This window comes from Euprymna scolopes, chromosome 17, assembly GCF_053919585.1.
Source record: "Euprymna scolopes isolate OS-2025 chromosome 17, ASM5391958v1, whole genome shotgun sequence".
Classification (NCBI taxonomy): Eukaryota; Metazoa; Mollusca; class Cephalopoda; order Sepiida; family Sepiolidae; genus Euprymna; species Euprymna scolopes.
The window spans coordinates 50,538,590-50,552,460 of NC_136498.1; positions in this window are offsets into that span (position 1 = coordinate 50,538,590).

Sequence of the window (13,871 nt, forward strand, 5' to 3'; positions counted from 1 at the left end):
TTTAACTTTCTTTTTTTATATTTGCTATTTTTATATCACAAATAAGGGTCTTTTTCACGCCTGGAGAATTTTCGACATTGTAATTTTCTTTCGTTCCCCTTTCTGACATTGTCTTTTACGCAAGTCACAACACACCCGCCGCCATTTTTTATTTTATTTCATTTTTCCAATTATTCCATTATATTTAATTGTCCCTTCCCTGTCTTATATCACAAGTTTTCTAGGTAGGAACAAACTCAACTTGTCAAATCGTTTTATCTAATGTCAAATACATGCGTTCTCCATGCGCAAATCTTTAATAATTGAAGTTTGACGTCATATTTCAAAAACAAAAATGATATTAAATTTTAGAATATGTTTTAGATGCGTATGTACATTTCTAAAACATTCACGTCAATATTTTTATTATATATATATATATATATATATATATATATATATATATATATATATTTATTTATATATATATACATATATATATATACTTAATTTACTCACATAAAATTAATATACGAAAGTATAGATTTATGCGTAAACTTTAAGTATTTACTTCAAAAGTGCTCAATACGTAGGTAGAGCTAGTTAGTAATTTATAAAATATATATGGTGATTAAGCTACACTGAATATTCCGCGTTTCATCCACTCTAGGACTCCTCACGCTTATGCGTGAATTCTGTGGTTGTTTAAAAACGATAAACAACCACAGAATTCGCGCATAAGCCTGAGGAGTCCTAGAGTGGATGAAACGCGAAATATTCAGTGTAGCTTAATCGCCAAATATATTTTATAAATTACTATATGTATATATATATATATATATATATATAATCAAAATATTGCAATACTTTGATTATATATATAATCAAAATATTGCTGTGAATATATATATAATTTATAACTTTATATATATATATATATATATATATATATATATATATATATTTATATATAAGGTGGAGACATTAACCTTAATATCGTTTAAAAAATCAACAACAAAAACTATATATATATATATATATATATATATATATATATATATATATACATACATACATACATACATACATACATATATACATACCAAAACAACTAAACAGAACTTCTATGAAAAAAGTTTCTTTCCTCAGTGTCGAACAAAATATCACGAAGCTGTTTCCTAACCGACTACATGGTCGCCTTTAAATCTAATAAAAGTAAATACTTGCAGAACCGTTCTCGTGGATTATCAATTTCTCGTTAGTAATATTCTACCTATTCCAGACAATGTTTCAAACTCTGTTATGATGGCGTCCAATGGTCACTTTTAGTAGAGTAGGGACCCGGACATTGATAAGCGGCGATTCATTAGTATAAAGAAAAGTCGATACCTAGGTTTTTGCTAATAAAGAAACAAACACAGCGCATCCTAAGCGGCCACCTATTAATATAAAAAGATACTGGTTATAATCAAGATTGTCCGCTATTTTTGACTTGCGGTTTCTGCTGTCCATTTCGATGGATAATTAGATATGGTCAAGCGGACAAGAAATCCATTATTAACATGGAAAAATGGCGGGGGCTCTCGCGTTATCTAAGAGGAAGATAATCATTAATCCGAAAAAAACATATTTTGCTTGTCACCATTTTTCCGTATACGGAACAGAAACAGGAAGTCAAAAAGAGGAGACAATCTTGACTATAACTAAAATGCTCTCTCCGTCGGTTAGTCATGTTTGAAATAGCAATGACATCGCTAATCGCGTAAGTTCAATGAAACGAGTGAAGGTAGAAAAATAAAAGGTTTATTTATTAGAAGACTTCATGCATTCCACATCGGTTTGTTTGTTTGTTTGTTTGTTTGTTTGTTTGTAAGTCGGTCTGTTACTTTTAAATGTAATATTTTCATTAATAAACTGTTCTTTATACAAACTTCTTGCACTCTCCTCTTTTACGCGATTTTCACGTTTAATTCAATCAATCTTTTTTTTCTTTTCTATTTTCTTTCTAATGGTTAGCCACAGACTTAAATGTCCGTTTATAGATATAAAATGTGAATTACCGTTTTTTAACTCTTCATTACTGACTAATTTTGCCACCTCTCTTCGTCGCTGTTTTTTTTCGCTTCTTTTCGTGCTGAAAGATTACACAAGAAAAATTACGCTGAGTTTTCTTCAAGTTTTATTTGAAGAGATTTTACTTAGGGAGAGAGAGAAACTAATGTTATTTTCTAGTTATTTACTTCTTAAACTTAACTTTATAACTTAACAAGATGAATGATGCAGACGAACAGAGACATCGGTAACATTGGCCTTAGATTATTCTACAATCTGGACGTGTCTCGATACCTTGGCTTCCGGAAGAAAACTGATCTGAAAACCTTAATTTTCTTTCACTCGAAAACGTTATGCCATTTATCATTCGACTCCTGTTTTATTTACGGTGTTGACATTTTGTCCCTGCCTGTTCACCAATCTATTATTCGACTTTGGGAACGATTCTATTTAATCGATCTAGATTATCATGCACTCGATGTTTCTCTCGTCAAAATTCACACTAGCTAACTTAATTATTCTTAGCATTTAAATGTTTTCGTTTGGGAGGTCTTATTTTGTAACGACTCTTGTATACGAGGTGCATTCAATAAGTTTCCAGATTTTTTTGTCGTATGGCCACTTTTATTGATGGTACACACATGAAACTCTAATCCGTTTTGAAATAATCTCCTTCGGTTGCTATGCACTTGTTGTGCCGTTCCAACAACTTCTGTAAGGTCTCGCGGGTGTCCTTTTGTGTGAGCGTGTCAGTGACCCTTGTCACGGCCTATTTCATCCCCTCAATTTTCTCATAACGACAACATCTAAGGTTTCTCTTGGGCTTAGCGAATAACCAAAAGTCACAAGGATCAAAGTCTGGACAATAGGGAGGGTAAGAAACTGTCTTGATGTCCATGACAATGTATTTCTTTCTGATATTATCTGAGCATTCTTGGGAAAAACTTCGCGCAAATTTTCAGCGTCTGCAATTCCTCGCGAATACTTGTGTACAGTTCCCACATTAACATCAAACGGTGCACTTGTTGTCTCTATAGAAACACGACGGTCCTTATCCATGAAATTCATTTGGCTAATCAACTCTTACAATTTACTCCTTTAACTTCGTTGACATGCAAGTAAATAAACAATAGGTGAAATACAATAGAAAAAACAAATAAACATATTTCCCCAGATATATATATATATATATATATATATATATATATATATATATATATATATATATATATATATATATATATATATATATATATATATATATATATATATATATAGTGATGATCATATTTATTGGCACGGTAAAATAAAAGTTAAATTTTGTCTAATAAATTCTAAAAAAGGGATTAAATTAAAGAAAATAACAAAGTATATTATGTATTTTTAACTGGCCTTTCCGATGCAGCAATCGGATTTTAGAAAAAATAAATAACAAAGGAACAACAAACATAATTGCAAAAAACCCTTGTTCAAAATTATTGGCACGGCTTTGTTTTTCTTTTAGTATCAGTATAATATCAATCAATTTCCGGTTTACGTGCTTTCTGAACTTTTTTATAGCCATATTATGCTTGTTTAACGCTAATTCAGTGAATAATTTTTTTCAGATAATTTTTAAATAGCGATTTATTTAAACTATTATAAGTGACTAAATTATAATTTTCAATCGCCATGGTTAAAACTGAGGAACACAGCGAAGACGTCAGGAAGCTTGTTGTAGCATGCCATACCAATGGGGAGGGCTATGATAAGATTTCAAAGAAGCTAAACCTTCCCAAATCCACTGTTAGAGCCATAATAAACAAGTTCAAATCGCAAGGCCACGTTATGAGTTTAGAGGGTAGAGGGAGAAAAAGGATTCTTTCCCCAAGAGATGAACGGAAAATTGTTCGACAAGTAAAACAAAACCCAAGGATCTCTGTTGGGGAGATTGTTGATAAACAGAGCACCTCTGGAGTGAATGTATCTCGACATACAGTTGGTAGAGTTTTGAAGAGAGCTGGTTTAAAAGCATGTCGTCCGAGAAAGACTCCCTTATTGAAGCCTATGCACCTGAAAGCAAGGCTAGCCTTTGCAAAACGTCATATTGATAAAGATGTTGCATTCTGGAAACGTGTTCTATGGACTGACGAAACGAAAATAGAGTTATTTGGCCATAATAAAGTGTCTTATATTTACAGAAAATCTGGCGAAGCTTTCCTGCCTAAGAACACCATACCCACAGTGAAGCACGGTGGAGGCAGTTTGATGTTTTGGGGATCCTTTGCTGCCTCTGGACCAGGGCGACTTGTTAAGGTCACAGGTAGCATAAAAAAGGAAGATTATGTTAAAATATTGGATGAAAACCTGAAAGACTCTGCTAAAGAGCTCTCACTTGGTCGTCGTTGGTGGTTCATGCAAGATAATGACCCAAAGCATTCGGCTAAACTGACTAAGAAATGGCTTGAGGACAATCATATTAATGCTTTGGAGTGGCCATCACAAAGCCCAGACCTTAATCCAATTGAAAATTTATGGAGAACATTAAAATTGAGGGTAATGCAAAGGAAGCCTAAGAATCTTATTCAATTGGAGGATTATTGTCAGGAAGAGTGGGCTAAAATTACTACTGAAGAGTGCAACAACTTGGTTGTAAACTATGAAAAGCGACTGAGGAAGGTAATCAAGGCCAAAGGCTATACAATTGATTATTAAATAAATCGTGCCAATAATTTTGAACAAGGGTTTTTTGCAATTATGTTTGTTGTTCCTTTGTTATTTATTTTTTTCTAAAATCCGATTGCTGCATCGGAAAGGCCAGTTAAAAATACATAATATACTTTGTTATTTTCTTTAATTTAATCCCTTTTTTAGAATTTATTAGACAAAATTTAACTTTTATTTTACCGTGCCAATAAATATGATCATCACTGTATATAATGTTTGTTGGCTTATTTGGCTCTTGTGATCTGCAACAGGGTTTGGATGTGGAAGTAATATTATATATATATATATGATTGTTGAGCTGGATTAAATCCGACGATATGAAATAAAATGGAGGTGGAAGGGCCTGGATACACAACGTTTCGCCCGATTTATGCGGGCTTCTTCAAGAGGGATGATCATTGACGAAAGAGTCGGAGGATTGGGGCTATATATAATGATGTGGGAGAGCAACGTATTTTCCTTATGTAAATTAGATGTCATATATACATATATATACATTTTATGAGAGAAAAAAATAAAAAAATAAAAAATAAATAAATTAGAGTAAATTAGTGTAGTGGATTACGTCTAAAAGTTAAAATATCGTAGAGATTAAAAAAAATGTGTTTGGAAATATAGCGGTGATAGATTAAATTAATAAAATGACACGAGATTACGAAAGAATTTTTTTTTTAAATTAGAAATAATTGAATTGGGATAAAATAGCGTAGTAACTTAAAAGATGGTGTCAAAAAATAAGAATAGGAGGTGATAAAATGGAGTCTAAAAATAGATAATGATAAAATAAAATACAGTAAATAAGTAAAATAAAAATAATAAAATTAAGTGAAATTACGAATTTTTTTTTTTTATCGCGTTTAATCGGTGTCTAAGTTGTTCTCTTTAATAATTATTTCCGACAGAAAGGGAGCAACGTGGAAAACCCTTTTCTTTGCTTAATTATATTGCTGGAATGGGAGATTATAGCTGACTCAATTAAACGTCGTGTGGATCTGTTATGTGTGTGTTTAAGGAAAGTTGCTTTGTTAAAATCAAAATGGTGGTCGTTTTCCATGATGTGACAAAATATGGCGTTGAGTGTATTGTTGTTTTTTACATCTCTTTTGTGTTCATATATTCTTTTATTTCAATTACGCTGAGTTTCTCCTACGTATATTCTTCCACAATCAAGGCAGGGTATGGAATATATTCCGGCTTTGGTGTTAATGTTGGTATTAGTTATAATTTTACGTGTTAGATCCCTAATTGTTAAAGAGTTTAGTTTTGTTATTTGAATGCCTGTCTTATTTAGGTTCTTATAGATTGTGTCGTTGTTTTTATTAGTTGGTAATGTTAATTGTCTGTTGTGTGTCTGGCTATTTAGGGAATGGTCTCGGTTTCGGTTATGGTAAATTTTTAGTGCTTTTCTTTTTGTATTTGCCAAAAAATGTTGAGGGTATTGCAAGTTCATGAATGTACGTTCGATATACTCAAATTCTTCCACGATGTATTCTTCACTGCATATTCTCAGGGCCCTAAGAAAAAATCTTATTAGAATACCTCTTTTTACTTTATCATCGTGATGAGAGTAAAAGTGTATGTAATCATTTTTATTCGTGACTTTCCGATGGACTTTAAAACTTAGATGATCATTGTTATTTATTATATTGATGTCCAGAAAAGGTATGAAGTTGTTATTTTCTCTTTCATACGTATAGTTAATAGTGGGTTCAATCTTGTTTAATTTATCAGTGATATTCTCTATTTTGGAAGATATAGGGAGAAAAATTAAAATATCATCAATATACCTATAGTAGGAAGTGCCCTTGGTTAATTTATATTTCATGGGTCCGGTTTCTATGAATTCTAAAAATAGACATGCTAAAACCCCACTTAGAGGGTTACCCATGGGCAGTCAAAATTTTTGTTTGTAGCAGAGTCCATCGAATGTGAAATATGTCATGTCAATGCATATACTTATAATTTTAATTATATCATCTATCGGCAAAGGTAATTTAATTTTTATTTTATTTAAGTGTTTTGAAAGAAGGTTGAGGCATTTCTTGGTAGAGATATTGGTGTATAAAGATTCTATATCGAGACTATTCATGGTTTTATTTTTCATATCTATGTTTTTTATCTTATTAAGAAGGTCGCCAGAGTTTCTTATATGGGAATTGCTAATTGTGCCCAATAATGGCGTTAGGAGTTTTGTGATCACTCTTGCTATCTTATGGGTGGCACTGCCGATTTTTTTTTTCTCTCATAAAATGTATATATATGTATATATGATATCTAATTTACATACGGAAAACACGTTGCTCTCCCCCATCATTATATATAGCCCCAATCCTCCGACTCTTTCGTCAATGACCATCCCTCTTGAATAAATCGGGCGAAACGTTGAGTATCCAGGTCCTTCCACCTCCATTTTATTTCATATATATATATATATATATATATATATATATATATATATATATATATATATATATATATATATTGGTTTCGAATCCTGAGTTCGGATGTGTCTAACTGATGAGTCCAAATGAGGGCGAAACTCGAATCTTGGACTTCCGGTCCGTTGACTGTCATGGCTCTTGTGGGCTGCGACGTTGCTTGGCTGTGGAATTTATTATATACTAGCGGGGGTACCCGGCGTTGCCCGAGTGTTTGTTTCCGGGATGGGGAGGGGGTTAAAAAATGTTATGGTAGGTAAGTAGGAAGGATCAAACCCGGAGTCATGAGTAAAAGTAGGAAAATAAAGTGTGAAAAAAAAAAAAAACATCTGCAACGTTAACATTTCGGCTACCAAGAAAAGTCCATTCCAGTTGTTTAGGAAAAAAAAAAAAAAAAAAACGACTACGGTAGGTCGGCGCGAACGTGAAAATATAATGTGAATTGTCCAGCACGCTAACCACTACGCCACAGAGCACTGCAGCTTAGTTTAGTAATTTTAAATAACTTCACATGAAAGAACTACGAAGCTAAACCGGTGTTCTCTTTTCAACTGTTCCTTGTGAACGATCCGCAAACGGTGTTAAGTGGTGGCAGGGGGAGGAGGAATTTATTAGAGAGAAAATATTTTACCACTTCCATTGATCTTAACCGATTTTGGCCGTGACTTCTCAGCAGAAAAAGTATAGAAATCTAAGATTATCGAGAAATTTGAGAAATAATAAGCCTATAACACACCTCAGATATTGTTCTGCCGTTTGTGCATATTATATTTGCATGAAATATCTTGATTTTTAATCCTATTAAGGTCAAAATCAGATAGGAAAAAGTGAGTTCATTTTATTTATATAGAGATAATCTCTCACATTCTGAAAATCCTATCATAAGTTACTCGCTTGGTTAGCATTGTTGGATGGCATCGTCCTTTCGAGTTAAAACTCCTACTTGTGAGACATCGGCTTGGGGTTATTGGCTGGTTGGATGGTCGCCTCCCTTGTCGAGACGAAGTAGGTTCATTTCACAGTCGGATTTCGGCGCAGTTTGCTTGATCTGTGTTGTTTAATAGAAATTCTTGTGTGCAGGGCGTTTGCTTAGTTGGTATAGAGTGCTTGCCTCGCAAGAGGCTTGAGTTCGAATCCTGAGTTCGGATGTGTCTAACTGATGAGCCCAAATGAGGGCGAGACTCGAGTTTTGAACTTCCTGTTCGTTGACTGGCATGGCACTTGTGGGCGGCGACGTTGTTTGGCTGTGGATTTTATTATATATATATATATATATATATATATATATATATATATATATATATATATGTATATATATGTATATATATATATATATATATATATATATATATATATATATATATATATAAACAACTTTCCCCAGATATATATCTGGGGGAAATATGCTTTATTTTTCAATTATATTTCACCTATTATTTATTTACTTGCATGTCAACGTACTTAAAGGTATAAATTATATATGTCCTTCGTTGAGATGAGCCATTCATTGAAAATTCATGGATTAAGGAAACAATACTTTAAAAGTTTTGTACTCCTTGTCAAACAATAAATTTTTGTTTTAAATCCATATAATCTAATACAGAATTTCCATTGATATATGTGTGTGTGTACATGTTGCGATTTTAATCTATTTAAATACAACATTGGATGTGTGTGCGTCTGTCTGTGTAAAAATATTTAACCGATAAACTCTTGGATTGCTTGTCACATAACACTGAGATTAGCAGGAAATAGTAATCATAAAGCAAGGATGGTTTATAACGAGTAAGATCTTTGTTTGGATGAATAACGCGTACAGAAACATGTCGACAAGTTGAAATGCAAAATGTTCATTTCAACTTGCCAACATATTTGTATTAGTTTTCGCATGCGTAAAACTAATCATAGCTAAAAGTGGTTAAATTTTGAAACTTTCTCATCTGTCTTTCAAATGAACTCAAATGGCGGGGACGCAGCTGGAATGCTAAATGTTTTGGCTTGGATTCTAGTTGATGGCATCCAAGTCATTTTTTTACATATATATATATATATATATATATATATATATATATATATATATATATATATATATATATATATATATATATATATATCAGTACTATATATTACTTATAATATAATATTACAGAGCCAACAGAGAATTGGCTCTGTAATAATAAATACAAATTCAGCATGAATTGAAATATATTTAAGCGTATTTTACGATCGACAAGTAAATCATAAAACCAATCCATTAATGGTTTATTAATGAATTAAAATCGTGGCCTGTTTGCTAGATATCGAAATATCGCCGAAGTATTTTTCTCGGAATCAATTCAAGGTTAAGCAAAGTGATGACATTCAGTCAAAATTCCTGATCCTGTGTTAAAATAATTGAGCTGTCAAGTGCATTGAAGTCAACACGAGTGCATTGATAAGTTTCCGGATTCATAAAAACATTGAAAGCTTTAAATTTATTTAAAATTTACTGAATCAGAAACGACCAAATACGAAAACATTTATGTAGACTTTATCCTCATGCCAACGATTACATGGAATTTCATTTTCAAATATTTTTTCAATATAAACTAGATAGATAGATAGATAGATAGATAGATAGATAGATAGATAGATAGATAGATAGATATGAACATACTGTGATGGGTTGATAGATAAATTGATATATATTAAAATACTGAGATAGATAGATAGATAGATAGATAGATAGATAGATAGATAGATAGATAGATAGATATGAACATACTGTGATGGGTTGATAGATAAATTGATATATATTAAAATACTGAGATAGATAGATGGATAGATAGATAGATAGATAGATAGATAGATAGATACATACATACATACATACATACATACATACATACATACATACATACATACATACATACATAGATTCAATTATTCGATATGACTTTACTGTCAAAAGTTAAAAATAGATTACATTGTTTACCCGAAGATATAAACAGCGACTTTCAAGCGTGAAAATATAGCATTTAAACATATATATTTGTTTAACCATATTTATAATTAATCGACCTGTAATGAATAGAAGGCAAGCCTTTTAAAAACGAGTTACGTCACAATTACGTCATAGCGACGCGTTAAAAATGTCGCCTTAAATTTACAAAGCGTAAAGGAAAGTTGATTTAGACACGCAGGCAATTTCACGACAAAATTTATTTTTGCAATTTAATTAATTATAAATAGAAATAAGACGACTTTTTTTAAAGTGCACAATAAAATAATGAAGTTCAGGAAGGTAATAATAAAACATTCACGGCGAACACTCGTCGAGCTAAAACCACTATTAAAAATATATCCTTTTCCCTCTCGGATACATAAAACTGAACGAAATTTCCATAAACAAAGTTTTTTTTTTTCCAAAGAATGACCTCTATGTGGAACACAATATCACGGGGCTGCTTCTCAGATGACTAAGGCATAGTTGCTTTTTAAGTTTATTGCTTAACAAATTCTTGTTGAATGGTTTCCTTAAGTAATCAAATTCTACCCATACCCAATGCTGGTCGGCAATTCTAAGTGTTTGTTTAATTCATTTTAACCTCGAGGTGTCTTTAGTTCCTCATGTGAGGTGAATTGTCAGTAAAAAAAATATTTTTAAAATAAAAATTAGTTCCTTCATATTCATCAGGGATCCCCAACCGGTGTTCACGTGTATCTCTGGAGATTGGATTCGGGGAGGGTGACAGATGCTTTAAAGGGCCCACGAAAAAAATGTCTATTTAAATATGTTCTGTTTACATTTGCATTTACGTGTGGTCATTGAACTTTTTTTAAGATTTGGGTTTGAATTTTATATTATGAAAATGAAAAACTCATTCTTTGTTAGTTTTTATGAACCTAGAAACGCATATTTGATTTAAAAAGTTACATCAGGTCGGTGCAAAAGTTTTAACAGATTTAAGACTTCATCTTGAAAATGAAAAACTGTTTTTGAACATCTTTATTCATAACAATAACGAACTTTGCTCTCTCTAACCTGATTCCATTCTCGCTTATAAAATTATTGGTGCTTGTACAGTTTAATCAAGACATTAAAAAATGAAAATATCGAGAGAAAAAAAAAAAAAAACGAAGTTCTCCGAAAAAATATTTCACTTAATTTCATCAAGTAGTTTTTTTTTTTTACAGCGAAAAAACAATTTGTTATGGTACCGAGCAAAAGGTCCGATTTTTAGGAAGAAAAGTTAGTATTAAAGATGGGGAGGAAGTGTCGGCATTTTAACTGGAGTTATCTCCCCGTGGCGTGTTTAACACATTCCATAATAGTTGACTTCAACGCGCTCTCAATAAGAACGTGTTTTTCCGCTGTAAAAAAAAAAAAAAAAAAAAAAAAAAACTACTCGATCAAATTAAATTAAATTTTTTTCGGAGATCTTCAGTCCAAAACAGATACGTACAATATAACCTTTTTCGATATTTTCATTTTTTTTTTTAATGTCTTGATTAAACTGTACCATACCAAATTCTTGGAATTTTGATGTGAATTATGAATCTAACTCGTGTTTCATCTCTTCTCCTCATGTTGATCTAAGACAACCTAAATATTTTTGTAATCCTCGAGATAAGGGATGGTCTTAGGGAGCTAGGTTAGGAGAATATGTAGAATGAGGCAAGATTTCCCGACCAAATTCTTGTAGATCTTTGGTCAGTAGTGTTGTGTGAGGATACGCATTCCCATGATGGACGATGCCTTCTTTTCTCTTGACTAAATAAGGTCGTTTTCGCGTCATCGTGTATGAAAATATTGCAGAAAAATATAAAGGACTGTTTAATAATCTGAACGAAAAATTACAAATTAATCATTGTGATATATTTAAGTAATAATAATATACATTAAATTACAATGGTCTAAAATATTCCTTCTGCAAACCAACAAAAACTTTTGCACCGACCTGATCTATTCATATATGGCGTCCACATATAATAAAATAAAGCCCTCTATTTTTTTTAAACTCAAACAGTTGAAAAGCTACGAAGACGGAAGTGGTACCATTAAAACGGCTAACCTTTTGTGCTCCAGAATTTATTTTTCTGTGTAGTCACCATTTATTCTTAATAAACTTTTGTCAGCGATGAACGATACCTGTGCATGGGTGTCTGGAGTGCGCTTTCTCATACAGGGGTTGTTCCAAGAGAAAAGCCTCCTGTTTTTTAATTCAAAATGCTGAAGAGCTTCGAAGTCGGGAATGGTACCATTAAAACGAGCGACATTTTGCTCAATAATTTATTTTTCTACATGGTCACCACCATTGCATCTCTGCTTCTGACGCACGTCCATGACAGGGGTTGCTTTCTTAGAATCTCACATTGTCAATATCTGCAACAGAGACATGAATCTTCCAGGTCACGAATGTATAAGTTCAGTCAGCATAACAAAGCAATTTGCAATCCCCTTTGATTCACTCGGGTAGAATAAAAAATAGGAGGCATTACTTTTGGAACACCCCTCTGTAGTTATCATGGGTCCACAACCAAAATAACGTTTGAAACCCCTGATATGCATCGACCTCTCCATGTCGGTAATGTAACGTTTATCAAACACAGATTGCCATGACTGCTTGTACGCTTCACGACAGTCCAACGTCCAAACTGCTTGGTCTAACATTCACAGCTACCATACATAGAAAATACTGTTAAGTCTGTTGCAAAGAAGGTGGGCTTCCTCTACCAGGTTAGAAAACTTATCGCACCTGTTAATGTCCTATATCTCTATGAACCCACCATTCGTCCATGCATGGAGTACTTTTTTTTTTTACTTGGGAGTCAGCACTTATCAAGGCCCAAAGGCCACTCGAGGATAACGTTTAATGAATGCAAGGTTGTAGTGTAGTAATCGTCAATGGTGTAAATTGGGTAGGCTTTGATTATTTATGGGGAAGGCTCTACAAGAACTTGTTTATATTGGATTTGAAGAATACCGTGTTGTATTTAACCGGGAAGCAGGCCAGTGGAACAGTATTCCACATGTGGGCAGTTCTAGGAAATAAGCCTTTTTCATGGAATATGTACTTTCGATGCATTAAAATTAAACAGCCACTTTTTCCCCATTGCACTACGTTCTTAAGATCAGAAGAGAAAATCCGAAAGATCTTGGTCATTGCTAGCTTAGGTACTGTTGATATATCTGAACATGTCTCTCTTTCCCTTCTCTCTCTCTCTCTCTCTCTCTCTCTATATATATATATATATATATATATATATATATCAGACAGAATTTAAAAATAGACTCTCTAATCTAATATCTCTCTCACTATCTACCAATCCCCGTTCCTTATCCTATCGCTACAATGTTGCATCCCTGTGCTTGTTTTGATAAATATTTTCACGAAATATGTTCTGGAGATCTTACTGCACGTGTAACTTTCTGAACGTGAATAGCCACGGCAAACCTGGCGCAGCAAATTTCCACCCCCACCCCCTTGACTGTAGAGGTGCCCAAAATGTTGGAAAACTTTCTCCTCTAATAGATTCTTTCTTCTAAACCTTTGCCTATGAAATTCCTTCACAGCTTCCTGTTTCCCCAACTATATCAATATGCAGAAAGCTAAATGTAATTTAAACAAATATCTTGCTGTCCACTTGAAATGGTCCTATAAATCTGGGCTCTTATGATAGTAGACTCTTTCGTCTCAGTATCAATATGAAGCA